The 14833-nt window shown below is 35.3% G+C and overlaps 1 protein-coding gene across 1 annotated transcript in view; it reads right to left on the bottom strand.

Annotated features, from left to right (window-relative positions):
* MYPT-75D (Myosin phosphatase targeting subunit 75D) overlaps positions 1-14822 on the bottom strand; it is a 35159-nt gene extending 20337 nt beyond the window's left edge. The window contains exon 1 of the mRNA XM_065304828.1: positions 13803-14822. The gene's annotated coding sequence lies outside the window, so the exon portion shown is untranslated. The remainder of the gene's footprint in view (positions 1-13802) is intronic.
* Between the last annotated feature and the right edge of the window lie 11 nt (positions 14823-14833).

Here is a 14833-nt window from a genome sequence, read left to right as displayed (position 1 = left end):
GGTCATCGCACCACATCCAATAAGATGCAAACTTGAAGTCGATGGACAAATCGTACAACAAGTGAGCGAGTTCCGATATCTTGGTATAAACATATCCAGCAGTGGAGGAGTGGAAAAGAAGTAGCAGAGCAAGTTGAAAAGGGCCTGAGAATAGCAGGATGCCTAAGGAACACGATTTGGGACAACAAACATCTAAGAACAGAGACGAAAGTTTCCATCTACAAGGCAGTAGTCAGGCCCATATTTACATACTCGGCAGAAACGCGTGCAGAGACGACAACCACACAGAGATTGCTCACCACCGCGGAAATGAGGACACTAAGAAACATAGATGGCAAAACACTGCTCGACCGGATAAAGAACGAAGACATCAGAAGAGCGTGCAACAACATAGAAGACATAACACAATGGTGCAAAAGACGCAAAATCGAGTGGAACGAACACATAGAACGGATGGACGAAACCAGAATAGTCCGAATAGCCAGGGACAAATCGCCAAGGGGAAAGCGATCCCTGGGAAGACCCCGAAAGAGATGGAGCGACCACCTAAACCCTGTCTGAAGTAGGAACAGGCAATATGCCTACAAAAGAAGAAGAAGAAGAAGATCATCGCAATAAGCGCTAAAGCCAACAGTGAGTGCGGTAGAACTACGTCGGCTCGCTGAAAGTTGTGATCTCGAGAATGACACTCAAGACGCCGCATTGCGATTGAGAGAAGTGTGCCAAAGGGTTGTTGGGATGCGCCCACAATTGTACTGCTATAAATAGAAATGAATCTTCAGATGGGCCTTGCAGTTTTGTAAAATATAGTCGTAAACCTATTTTCCGCTGCCCTCACCGTATTGCATCAAGTGCACGCGAGTTTCTGATGTTCTACTTTCCTTAGTGATTCTTTACAGTGATAAAAACTCGAGCGAAGGGCTGAGTTTTATATACTCGTATATGTCTCACACACACCCCGTCAGATTAAAATAAATTTTAATTACTACGTACAATAGATAGCACTGCTGTAGTTATGAAGCAATCAACATGAAATGCTAAAGACTTATGAAGATATCAAACACTGCACGCAAAATTACTAAAGACACGTATAAAAAATAATATATCCTTGAGAAAACAGGATTTCATCAAACAGTTTCTCACATATTCGAGTCGCGCGCTAACACGATGAACTGAGTGAAGACCGAAACGAAAGCCAAAGCTCGAGGAATTATCCACGACAATTCTTTACAATCTTCGCGTTCAAACAACTTTCTGGAAAGTTTTGGGTAGAATTCAAGTTATTTAAAGTATTACCAAGTGGAACAAAAACAAAAATATAGTGAAATTATTTTTCAGCTTAAAAATTATTTTAATTGGTTAAAATTGGAACGCGCTTTGAAACATTCACAAGAGCTACACAAAATTAAGTTTATCATATATCATTATGAGATTTTCATGTAAAGTTGAAGAATCTAAATTTTGCTCTTGAACATTAAAGTAAAATGTCATTACCAAGAAGACGTGTGTAGTGAAAATGAAAGCGCAAGTAATGTGCAGTATACAGTTGGAAATAATCTTGAAACAAAATAAAATGTTGTATTTTTACTTTTAGTAGGTACATTTATTTTACATTTGTGGTGGTTCACGTTCGAACTGAGTTGCAACTTCGCATAGTAGTGAAACATAAAAAAAAAACAAAGATAAAATAGGAACGAAATAAAAAGCGTAATTATAGTTGAGAAATATACGGCAGAGGCAAAACCACTCGTATACTGTTTCACAACAAGTAAAAATGAACTTCCTAATGTGTGAATCAAACACATATTTGTTTCTTGCAATTATGTATACTATTGGTGTATACAACAATGCAATTATGGAAAAAAAAGTAGCATATTTTGTTTCAAAAATAGCACAGAAACATTAGCCATTGTAATGACAATGCCGTCATATGCATCGTCAATTTTATAACTTTAAAACTATTAGGAAGTATACCTATATAAAATGGTAATCTAATTGTTATCTACATCCAAGTCACGTATTTGTTTTTCCGTCTGAATTTTTTAGACCACATTCACATTCGCCTTTTCCCCAATTTTCTAACATAATATTTTCTCAAATTCAACGAATTCTAGAAGCAATAGATATATTTATCCAAGAAAACTGTGCAGAATAACAAAAAGGTTATTAAGGTGGAGACGGTTTGAAGAATATTCGATAGCCATGGAAATAAATCAAAAATTTGCAACGCACAACAAGACACGCCAATTCAAAAAGGAACAAAACATGAGGGTTGGTTGTAGCAGCCAAAAAGAAAGCAAAGCGGTGCAGCTCAAGTCCTTGAATAATGAATATGTAAGCCCGCGCTATTTTGCTGTCATCGACTACTCTTCCACTCCCTTTTTGGTGTAATTCAACTTTAACAATTTTCAATTCGTTCAGAGTCTGTTCGTCAGTACACCACAGTTTCGTCAGTACTAAATACTTTTCCAGAATGTAGCAAACACGTACTAATAACTTCGTTGGAAGAAAGATGTGTAAAAAAGATAAATAAACTATGATGCAAAACTAAGCAACCACTTAAGGCCTTAAAATCTTCTTCTGTAAAATCTATCCAATCCTTAAAGAAAACTCAAATTTTCCATGGTAAATATTGGTCGGTATTAAGCCAGTCTCTTCAAACTAGTGTGTGCTTCAAGCTCACGTACAGAACGAGTAACAAGTTGAAAAAGCATTGCCAGTATTATAAAAACTGCAAGGAGAGTAAACTTCTGAAGTATTAAGAAAGCTTTTTAAAAGCCCCCTGCTGTGCCAACCCGGTGTTTCCCGGTTTTGCAATGCGATGAAAACGATCGCTGCATGCATAATTACAGGCAGCTCATAATAAATTCAGTTATTGCGACAACAGCAGCAAGCTTCGCTCTGTCTACTCCACATGGTAGTTGCGTACAAAGTTGAAATACAAAACATAACGGTTTGGATAATATTTTATGCCTTTTAAGTAGTAATAAGAACGAAAAAAAAATAGAAAACTGCAAACAAATTCTTGATAAGTAAAATTTAATATTAAGTATCTGAATTCTTTGTTTCAAAATATAAATTTACTACTAACTTTAATTTAAACATGTACTAAACCACTGAAAAACTTGTCATATATAAAATAATTCCTGCACCTAGTAGAATATTTTCCAGACGTACCTCGAACTCAGAGTATTCCTTCACACCCGGTTTATATTTTCTTTATCACATATTTCCACAACACTACCCTTCATATACGTGCATCGGTACTCCAGTTTCCACTCAGCTTTTCGACTGCTTCTTGGGTGTAGTACCCCAGCTTTATGACAACATATTTCCTCTTTAACGACATTCCCTCGAAGCCGAGCCTTCACTGCCAAGGTGCTAACATATTTCACTTAAAGTGACTCGCCTGAAGTTAAAATAAACTTCACAATGAAGCGTTATGATAATATTATTAGACAAAGTAATAAAAAACCGAAGCAAAAAAAGGAGTATATATTTGTACCAAAGCTACTTATATTCAATTCATTGTCCCTGTTTCGATTTATATCTAAGTTAACTTAACTTTTCAAATGCCGATTCAACCTACGTTAGGTTTAAAATTGAAATTACTTTCATAATTCCTTCCAAATTTTTGAAAAAGTATTTAAAACAGTGTCCCTTCAGAATATGCTTCCATGAAATAAAATATAATAATATACATAATTCATGTTTATCCGTTTAATTCATGTTTCATAAACATTGATGAAGCAATAATTAATTGTAATTTTAAAAAACCGTTATATGTTACACATATGCAATTGTTAGCCATACGATGCTGCATGTTGATCAAAACCTCATGCCTAAAACGACAAATAGAAAACAAAATTCGTTTGTTAATGTTGACTATGTAGGTGTTTGTGGCGGCAGTGCAGTACGGATATGGCATTACCGGAATTTAACGGAGAGACCAGATTGGGAGTACCTTCATATTTATCTGCGTTGGTAGAGCAAACAAGAACATCGACACAATCGCCCTAGATGGCAATGTGTACGAATGCAATTTCATTTCAATCCAATATTATTTCATCTTCAACTGCACCACGACACAATTCATAATGTACAGCTGACAACGCAATTATTCTGGCAAGTACCAAACACGTAAACGTAGAACTAAAATAGATAGTTAAACAAAATATTTTCCACACCAATACAGAATTTTGTGCACTCTGTAGCATTATCACGACAAAACCTCTTTTGCACTCTGCTTCTAAATCTTATATTGCTTTGTTTGTGGTTTCTTTTTCCGCACATGCGAACTACTCGTAGTGTAATTCGAAATTGCTTTCGGCTTTCAGGTGTGCAAACATTTATCGTGGCATGCGGTACTCCGCAATGGTGTATGTTTTTATTGTTAATTGCAATTAACACAATTAAAATATTTGATTAATAACAATAGCGTGAATGGTAGAACAGAACGTGAATAATGGGGAACTAAAAGTGTGGAAACGAACAGAACAAAACAATCGCACAAAATGAATCAATATTGAAAAAAACAAAGCAATTAGCATGAATAGACAACTAGATGACTTGACGAGACAATTAATTATTGCCTGTCGCTACACATTTCACAACGCGTTGGATGAATGCTTTACACAAAATGAATAACAAAGTTTCACATTTATTTCTTGAATCATTTTGTATTGTTTAACTATGAAATCAATTTGATGTGAAAAACAATAATTAATAAAGAATGCGAGTTGAGTGAAACAATCTGCAATAATTAAGTAAAAGTTGATTTATGTTGACTATTTAAATATCATGCCAGAAGTTATATTTATACGAAGCATATTTTTACTTCGCTATTTAATTAATAAATTTCAATATTTGGTTATTGCATTATGGTTGAGTATTTATGGCACAATAAAGGTTAGGTGAGAACAAATCCATGTAGCAATTGCAGCAAACTTGATATGTAGCAAACATGAGTCTGCTCACAGTTTATAATTCACTGCCAGGTAGTGGTACTACTCGTAAGTGCTAATTTTCGACTGTTACAAATGGACAAAAATCAATTGTAGAAATTCAATCTTGACTTTTTTTATGTTGGTGAAAAGATACGCACTCACAACTGCTGAATATAAAAATATATTATATTAAAATAAATGGTATTTTAATATATTTTTGATATTTAAACATTTTATTATAAATTGAACATCGAAAACACGAATCTGTCGTTGACAATTTAATGAAATGGGATTCTAAATTGAGATATTCCGTGTTCTATAGGAATAAATGCATATTGATAGTACCTATATGTGATAAAAACAATAAATACTATGTGATAAATAATATTGATATGCTAATAATCGAAACAAAAATCATTTCGCATAAGAAATGCAAATAAAAAGTGGAATTCAGTGAATAACAAATTAATACTATACGTTGTACCGTATGTATTTTTTACGAATGTGAAGAGAACAAAAAAAGCAATCCACAAAATAATAGAATACAACAAAATTTTACGAGCAAACGGATTGTGACTGTATGAAACATCTGCGCACGGAGCAGTTTAGAACGATACGACGCAGAACATTTTCATGCATTAAACGGCCAACATTTTTACATGATGAAAACGAATGTTCTACGGTAGCATGTTTCTGTCGCATTTTCATGCAACATGTTTCTGCACTTTTATACCACTAATAAAAGTGCCACTAATTAATCTGGATTTAAATGTCATTTAATCGGTAATTTTTTATTTACATTTATACATTTTATATTGCAAATTAAACTTTCAAAATACACTTCTGGGCATATAAAAGTCAAAGCAAAAAGTAGAACGCACTTATACGGAAATAGTATATTAAGTGTCCAGTGGACTAAACCGCACTTTAGTCACCAGATTGCTTAAGCACGTGCGAAGCGATCGTGTAATAAACCGAGTGTTTACGAAAGTATAGCAGAGTGATCCACACGCAAGTTTTTCTACATTCATTCTATTTTCACGTATAGATTTCTGTTAGTGAACTTTTATATTTCAAACTTTTAATGGTTTTCGCATTCTATTGGGCAATGTTAAATACATAAGAGTAGGTTTCATATAGCCTTGTACTGCACCGACACATGCGGGAGCTCTATAAACTACTTTAGTCACGGCCTTAGTAGCGAGTTTTTATCCAGTATTTAACAGCGTTTAGAGACGTGATGCTTACACTATTTTTTTCTTCCACTCTATTTTCACGTTGAGGTGACGTTAAAAGTATATTAATCTAATGTCGTGGGTGATTTAAAAAATGTCCTTTGATTCCCAAATTTATACATGTTTTTGATACAGAGAACAGATTGAAACTATGAAATATCCACCCAATGAGAAAATATAAATTATCTAGTTCTCGGGCAGGCAAAATGGTGTTCTAAATGTTTCTAACGGCACAAAAGCTTAAGCACAAAAGCATAGAACGCAAGCAACAGAAAAATTGCCTCCATTTAATCGACATAAATTTCCACCGCACGCTACATTGAATTATTGTAGTTTATAGCCCATTAATTGAGCTAAAAGTGTGCGGCACGCATAAAAAAGAATGCAAGCTTGAGATACTCTGAAATTAGTTCATAATTTTAATTGACCAACAGGTATATGAACAACCAATAACTAATTAATATCAAAAACCAAACGAGTGTGCAGAAACGTTTCCGGTTATGCCTCGATTGTTTACGCTTGTTTATTAATTATTAAAATTCTAATCCCGGAATGGTGTAAATCGGTCGAAGTATTCATTTTAATATGCTGTTACATTTCATAGAATATAAACTGGCATAAAGTACAGTACAAAATTAGATGTTAATTAATTTGTAGAATACTAACAAACGATATATATTTTAATTAACAAATTGGCCATTAGGTCAATGTTGCATAAGGTTCATCAATGGGTATCAAAGTTGGTTCAAATTTTTATCTAAAGTTAGTAATTGAATAAATATAATATTTGCTAATAAACTGATTGTTGTTGAGTCGTTGATCCACCCGTTGCAACACAATCCGAAAATTGCATTGAATTGCGTAATGTTGGTTTTTTTTTTATTTTTCAATTTTTTTGACTCAGTTTTTGTTGTTGAACGCAGTGTTGTTAGTTAGATATTTGTATACGTCGCAGTATACACGATTGAAAATTGAATGTCAATGTTTACTTATCGTGTTATCAGCTCGCCTTTTTTGCACTGCAAGGTTGTAGCAATCGTGAGTTTGTTTCGACACTGCACAAATTGTTATATTCGACATATTTTAATTTTAACTAGTAAAAATAAATTTTAAAAAATACATTGAAATTGTCAATATAAAATGCTTCGACTTCAACGTCATCTTGTTGAATAGTGGTTGGAAAACTGTGCTTGCACTATGTTACATTATAACGTTACGTTTTCATTCTTCGCAAATTTTCAGAACTGGTTTGGTGTTGACGATTTCAATATAAATTTTGCTCATTACGTCCGCTTTGCATAATCCTTTTCGCATCAGCTGAAAAGCAGCCGGAAGGCATCCATCCGGAGACTTCCATTCTCGGGCCCGACCTTCGCGGATAATTTCAAATAAACGCATTTTGTGATTTCGCTGCGGCACAGGGCCACACAGAAACACATACACGCGGCGGAAACCGGGAAGTAATAATGGAAGTAAAATAATGAAGTTACATTACATCGCGTATCAGTGAACTAAACGTAATGCTGCAAAGGGCGAACTGATCCCAGCATTTTTAATATCGCTATTTGCTTGGGAAACCAAATAATAGTGCGCATCACAAAGTTATTATAAAATTACAACAAAAGAAATTTTTACTATTCTGAGAAAGTTTATTCAGTTTCGTTGCAAATTACATTTAATTTCGAAAGCAATTAAACAATATTCATAAAGTCAGTGGCTACACTACTCGTACATACTACCTACATGTCAATTTTTTTTGACTGTTGTTTGAATTTTTGAAATTGGGCACCCGCAAACAATCACGAAATACATCAAGCAAGGAAAACTTGCTGAAATAGCAAACACGAATCAAATGCAAACGCGTAATCAATTTTTATGGATGACCAAATCTTGCAACAACGTAACTCTCGGAACACATCCATCCGTGATGGATACGTTGATCTACGTTTATGTCAGTTGCACACGAATCATGCTCGCCAGAATTGGTCACAAAGCCTCGAGCTAACTTGTGACCGTTTGCGTCCAGAACAGAAATCATTATTCTAGCAATTCCGGAATGTGCAGCACCTTAAATCATAGTCAGGCATAAAATTCCTCTGCAATTGCGTGGTATTCGGAAAGTGACATTTTTTTAGGTTTTTGGCTTTGGTTTCGACCGTATTACCATGGAGTATCACTCGTTACCTAGATTACATGTCAGCATGCAATTGTAGGTATTTCATCTGGGGCATGTACCTTAGGGTGGTCCTTAAAATGCATTTTCTTGAATTTCTTTGCTCCCAGGGCCTTAAACGCTTTCAAATCGTTAAAAAAAATTCCCTGAAAATTTGAGCTCTTAATATTAACTTTAAGATAGTCCGCACTCTCAGATAAGGTTTTTATGGAGATTACTTGGCAGAAAATGGATTTTAAGTAACAAACCGTGACATATTTATTGTAAATTTAATTCTCCATGTAAAAAATACCTCATACATATTTACTGCACCTATTGATTTGATACTATTTAGAATATATAGCAAATAATAGCAAATAGGAGTTTATTGTTCAATTTTTATCAGAATATAAGCAATATTATGGTGATACTCGAAAATCTGCAATAGTGGATAATATGAAAAAAGATTAAGGCTTAGTATTCGAATAGTAAATATGTATGAGGTATTTTTTACATGGAGAATTAAATTTACAATAAATATGTCGCGATTTGTTACTTAAAATCCATTTTCTGCCAAGTAATCTCCATAAAAACCTTATCTGAGAGTGCGGACTATCTTAAAGTTAATATTAAGAGCTCAAATTTTCAGGAAATTATTTTTTATCGATTTGAAAGCGTTTAAGCCCCTGGGAGCAAAGAAATTAAAAAAATGCATTTTAAGGACCACCCTAATGTACCTAATAAGCGACGTGCATGATCGAGAACGTTGTAAACCGTGCGCCGTTGTTCGCAGAATTTTAGAAATACAACAGAAAATATTATAATTATTAAAACAGTTTTTTTGTGTTATGCAGCAAAATAAACCCAACGGGTACATTCCCTTTTAATATCAAAATTATTAAATAACTCTAGCGTATCGATTTCAACAATTATTTCTAAGGTAAAGGCTCTCTCTGATTGTACCAAGAGATGTATGTAAGTGGATAGAACATTCTCGCGGTCTTTTTTGCCAGCTGTTGCTGCACCTAGATGACATACATCTCAGTATGAAAATGTAAGAAACTTGGCGAGTGCTGAGGTGGCAATCGATTGTTCATTAACTGATGTGGACTTTTAATTTGCGCTTTCGTTCAAACGAACTCCTAACTAGTTTCTATTGACTTGATCATTTTAACACACTCAAATTAAGCACTACTATAAATGGAAATTTTCTTACTCTGCTCACTTCTAGTAAAATATCAATTAAACAAGACTATGTAGCATTTGCAAAAGCATGTTTGTAAATAAAAATTTAAAAAAACAGCAAATCAATCATCAATATTATTTAGCGCGTGAGCTTCCTATATACTCGAATATATATAAATATTAATAATATGCATTCGTAATTCAAATGGTCGTATACATTTATGCATGCGCTCAGAAATGGAACACAGAACACACATCATTTGACACAATGTTGGCCACCTACACACTATTCCACTAACGGATATCGCGCATGAATAAAATGTGATTGTTTCGTTTTGTTAGCGTGGACCAAGAATAACACATCCTATCTCATGCATTATTTTCATGTCATCAATGTTTTTAACCATACACGAGCAGCAGCAGCAGATTGATAAATAATTCTTATGAATCTTTTGTCGGAAATTATGTGACACGTTGAATACTGCTTGGGAAATCAGCAGCACAACCGAGCGAAAGGGCAATTTGTCACGGCGCACTTCGGAGTTTCATGTTTTATGCGTTTTCGCATTAGTTTTCAATGCTCTGTCTTCGCCCCTCGTTGGCGTTTCGTTCATGCATCATAGCAGCATATCGAGTTACCGACAAATTACACTCCGGAATCCGGTCCCTTTGCGATCAATGTTATTTCGCGGGTGAGCTTGCGAAAATCCAATAAAATAACATAATCATTACCAAATAAGTTAGTGGTCTATATTTTTAATATAGGTACTGATATTTATTTTACATCCACCAAAAGTTCAAGCTTTTTATTTTACATTTGCAGCAAAAAATAATTAACTTTTCAGATGGATGCCATTGTAAATTTGAAACTAGAATGTGGCTATAGCATGCTGATAAAATTTTAGAATTTATTTGATGTATGCATAACGAACACGTAGGAAAATCCAGTAGTCACGTTTTCATTTTAAACTTAAATAAATATATACCAACCGGATTATATTAATACATATTTAAAAAAAATGCTGCGTTATCAGAACATGTTTCACGAATGCACAGACAATATAAAGTAAGGGCACGCAAAGTCGACCGTATTCCTACAATCAGCGGCTTACATAAGCACTTTTTAAACAGCTTTTTATCCAAATTGATGTATGTGATTTTTTACCGCAGTATCTAGGTACAAAGTGTGCAGAGTAATAAAAATGACTGCCAGATTGATGAGTCCCAGTTAATTGACATGCATATAAAATAATGTCGCTTAATACATAGAACGCATAAAAAGCACATATTTCATTGAACTAAACTTTCACAATAATGCCCATTTGGCTAAAATGAAAAAGGTTAAAATAGAATATTATAATTTTAGAAGTAGCTAAAAATAGCATGACCAGAATGCAATGAAAGTATTGAAATTTATTATCTCCCTCGACCGTGTGCTCACCCTTTCTACAAGCAGATATGAAAGATTGTCAATCAATAGAAAATGCATCGACGCGGCGTCGAGATGATAATACAAGTGAAGTGTAAAGCATCATCGAGATGAGAGTGATTCAATGTGGCTTGTTCGCCTCTCGGATGATGCACTTCACTTCCCCGCCTCTCAATTGATTTCCTGAAATTTCCCAAGAAATAAGCGTGTTTGTTGTTGTTTTCTTTCATTCATCTCTATACACTTAAAAGAATGGAAAAAGCTGTTGCAAAAACGTGGTATTGTTCCGGTTTTTTCTTTAAATTAATAAAATTATCTAAAGACACTCACATAACGGCCGCATTCAATCTTTTTTACTTCAAACCTAAAAATATTACCTATTGTTTAATGTGCAGATAAGAAAAGTGCTTTAGAAGTAAAAGCATGAAGGTCAGGGGGAAGTATTAATGCAATATTAGCTGGCCCTTCATAAAATGCAATTTTCAGCGTATTATAGTCCAAGTAAATAGGTTGTTATCAAACAAAACAGATTGAGGTTGATTTTTTGTCATCGTTTAACCAAGTGATTATAATGCAGCAGATAGGAAAAAAAGCAAAATAAGCCTTAATACGCAGTTTTTTGTCACTTGTTTTATTTTTTTAGTCCCTTGTCAAGAATTTGGCCTTAATTTACTCTGTTAATTAAAAATAAAAAAAAATGATAATGTGGGGCAAAGGGGAGCCCCCTTTCAAAAATTTTTAAAATGCCACTTTTTCAGCTTGCTTCACTTTTTTGGCCTTCTGTTGAGTTTTTGGTTATAATTTTGGTTAAAATTTTGCAAACCACTAGTTTAAAATGATCGCTGCTTTTTAAAGACTAGGCAAGTCCATTTTACCTCCTAAATACTTTTAATGTGATAAATTTTTAGGGCCTATTTTGCCCCTACATATTTTTAGACATTAAAAATTTTACAAAACCCATTTTACCCCCAAGGGTCCAATTTGACCTCCTTTTCCAAAAAAACGTATACGCCTTATTTAGTCACATGCAGCAAATGATCAAACTAAAACAAAGAAGTGCCTACAAAATCTTTTTTGTGGAGATTTTCAGTTTGGCAATTGAATCTGTGCATGTATTAATTCCTTTTGGTGGAATATCTGATGCAAACCGAATACGTCAAATGCCATTCACCAATTTTCCGATAATTAAACCATTCACCCTTCCACGAGCACACACACACACAGTTGATCCAATCCAATTCACATGCTAATGTGCAACAAGCGACGCATGAAATTATGGAAAACAAGAAATTAAAAAATCCTAACTCTTTACATTTTCCATCTCAACACACATTCATAACGCAGGTGAATGAAGTTCATAGTGAACGATGATTTATTTGTCTGTGTACAAAGTGCAGTCAGCAGCAAAACAGACCAGACTAGTCATTAAATGCTTATATTCATTCTTTATTAATAAACATTACTCATTACCTTTTATTGCGAATTATTGGATAGTTTTTTATGTTCGGCATGTACGATAGTCTTTGAAATAGCATGTTGTGTAATAGCAGACACAAGCTATATGTTAAAAATTGTGCGGTAAAGCAGGTAGTGCGAATAAACATTACCATGTTAAAACTATAAACGCGTTTAGGCATTTGGTTGCTTAAAGTCTCCTTAAGCGTAGGTTCATTGTTAAAAAATATTATTGTTAATGTTAATTAATATACCATATCGAAACATTATGAAGTACGACGTGAAGTACATGCATGCAAAATCACGCTCGCAAAAAAATGTGTATAATGCAAGTTTTGCAAGCAGTAACATAAACAAAAGAACGAAATGAACGTGAGTAGGTTGAAACAAGTTGGAGTAGGCCATGAATGTGCGTTGATTGGATGAGTAGGTTTGGAGTTTGCACAGACTTCTACAACGCTAGCAGCAATACACAGTCCAGTGGTTTGTTCGCATAAAACGAGACTTCCGGTTTGTTTTTTACCACCAAAAAAAATTGGTCGACAATGATACCGTAACGCCGAAAATTGTCAGTAGATATTATTATTCATTAAAACTAATATAATAAAAAAATTTGTTGTTTCACATGTAGGTAATTACGTTAGTGCAAACATTCGAATTTGTCTTGATCGATGTCACTCTTATAAGGTTAATTTTATAACTTCCGTTTGAACGTTTATAATTAGTCTCTTATAATAGGGAAGACCGACTGACAGAGTGTATGTTAATGAGCCCAATGTCGCGAGCGTTTAAAACGGAGCATCCTCACACACTCATCCTTATACGGCGCTCTTCTGCCTAATTATGTCATGCGGAAGGAAGTTAAAAATACAACCTAACGTGACCAAGACCCGCATGACGTGATATCGTACTACGACGTATTAATCCTTGTTCCTTTACATGCAGATTACAGGATGCACACTTGTGCATTTTTTTTTGTACTTTTTAAGGCTATAATATAACGTGGACGAGTTTGATTTTGATGTCAGTCGAGCTGGTTTAAAAGTCCTGCATCAACTTCATACAGCTCGGCAGACGAGACGGGCTCAATGAGGGTTTGTCCGAGTCAGTGCCATATAAAAATGGAACGTTACGGGTTTACGGAATTTGGAACTCCTCTAAACGGATTCCAGACTATCGTATATTGCTTTTTGACAAACGCGCGGGATTCAGTAGATTGTAAAAGGGATTACTTTTTTTAACGTACGCATTGTATCCTCAGCTGCGAAATTTTATCTCTACTTTTTCATCAAATTTTTTGTTGTCCCTCGAGAGATTCTATGAATGCTCCCGGCTAGACAACGCTTGGTAAACACAAGTATAGAGTACAAGAGCATGCGAGAAGAAGACAAGTCTCTCACCTTTCCAAACAGGTTAGCCGCATTTTTGTACAAATTCCACGCTCCTCTCACGTATATTATATCAATAGTAACACACATTCACACACACACCATCGATGTTCACAATTGTACACAAAAAATATTTATTTGTTTAAACTTATCATGCTTTGTGGCATGAAAATTATCGACTAATATTGACTTTCCAGTTGACTGGTTTGTTTTAGCTTTGCAGCGCGCACGCAAATTTGTTGCAATTTATGCACCGCATAAAGTTATCCACTTTGTGATTGTTGGTGGAAACAGATTGTTGGTGCTTGGCAGCCGTTAAGATCTCCAGCGGTTATTATGACGTTTGTTGTAACGCAGTACCGGCGTGAGTTGCTTTGTTGCTGGTCTTGTTGCCGTGCGCCGATTCGCTGTGCAGAATTTTGCACACAACTGAATCGTACGGTGCCCGGATAAGGTCCAGTGCATTTCAGTTTACCTTCTCTCCTCTGGTAAACTATTATTACTGGTAAACCTAGCGAGCGAACAAAACGCGCGGCTGACGTGTAAATTCACACAAAAACACACATACACATGCACAGGTTGCACAGCTCCGGTTATCTATATTGTTATTCGCGCGATATTTACATTATTCTGTTTGCGCCCGGCGAACGGCACACGCGGTTCACCACATAACGCCACCACCCAACGAGGCGCGGACCGCACACGCGAAGCGCCGACAACTCACAAGAGTCGGAAAGAAACTGCGCTCCGCAGAAAGTTGGAGGTAACCGGTGTCTGTATTGCAACGTAGGTATCGTGTGATGTTGCCGTTCTTCTCCTTCCAAACGGTTACAACAGTTCAAACTAAAAAGAGATTCTTCTATCCCGTTCGTTTTTAATTTCTTGCGCGATTTGATCTGATGTGCTTGACTCGGGTACTCACGGCACTTCGCGTGCGCACGCAGGTAAACTTGATTTACCTGTCGCGTTTAGTGCGCTACCTTCGAGCTTAACTTTACCATTCACCAAGAGCGCGTTACTGCGCGGCCGTGTGTTGCAGACTA

The sequence above is a fragment of the Atheta coriaria genome, unplaced genomic scaffold (genome assembly GCF_025399875.1).
Source record: "Atheta coriaria isolate IRGN ID8LTWV9N9 unplaced genomic scaffold, Caltech_Dcor_3.1 hic_scaffold_6_pilon, whole genome shotgun sequence".
Taxonomy (NCBI): Eukaryota; Metazoa; Arthropoda; class Insecta; order Coleoptera; family Staphylinidae; genus Dalotia; species Dalotia coriaria.
This window is presented reverse-complemented; position numbering and strand designations above follow the sequence as displayed.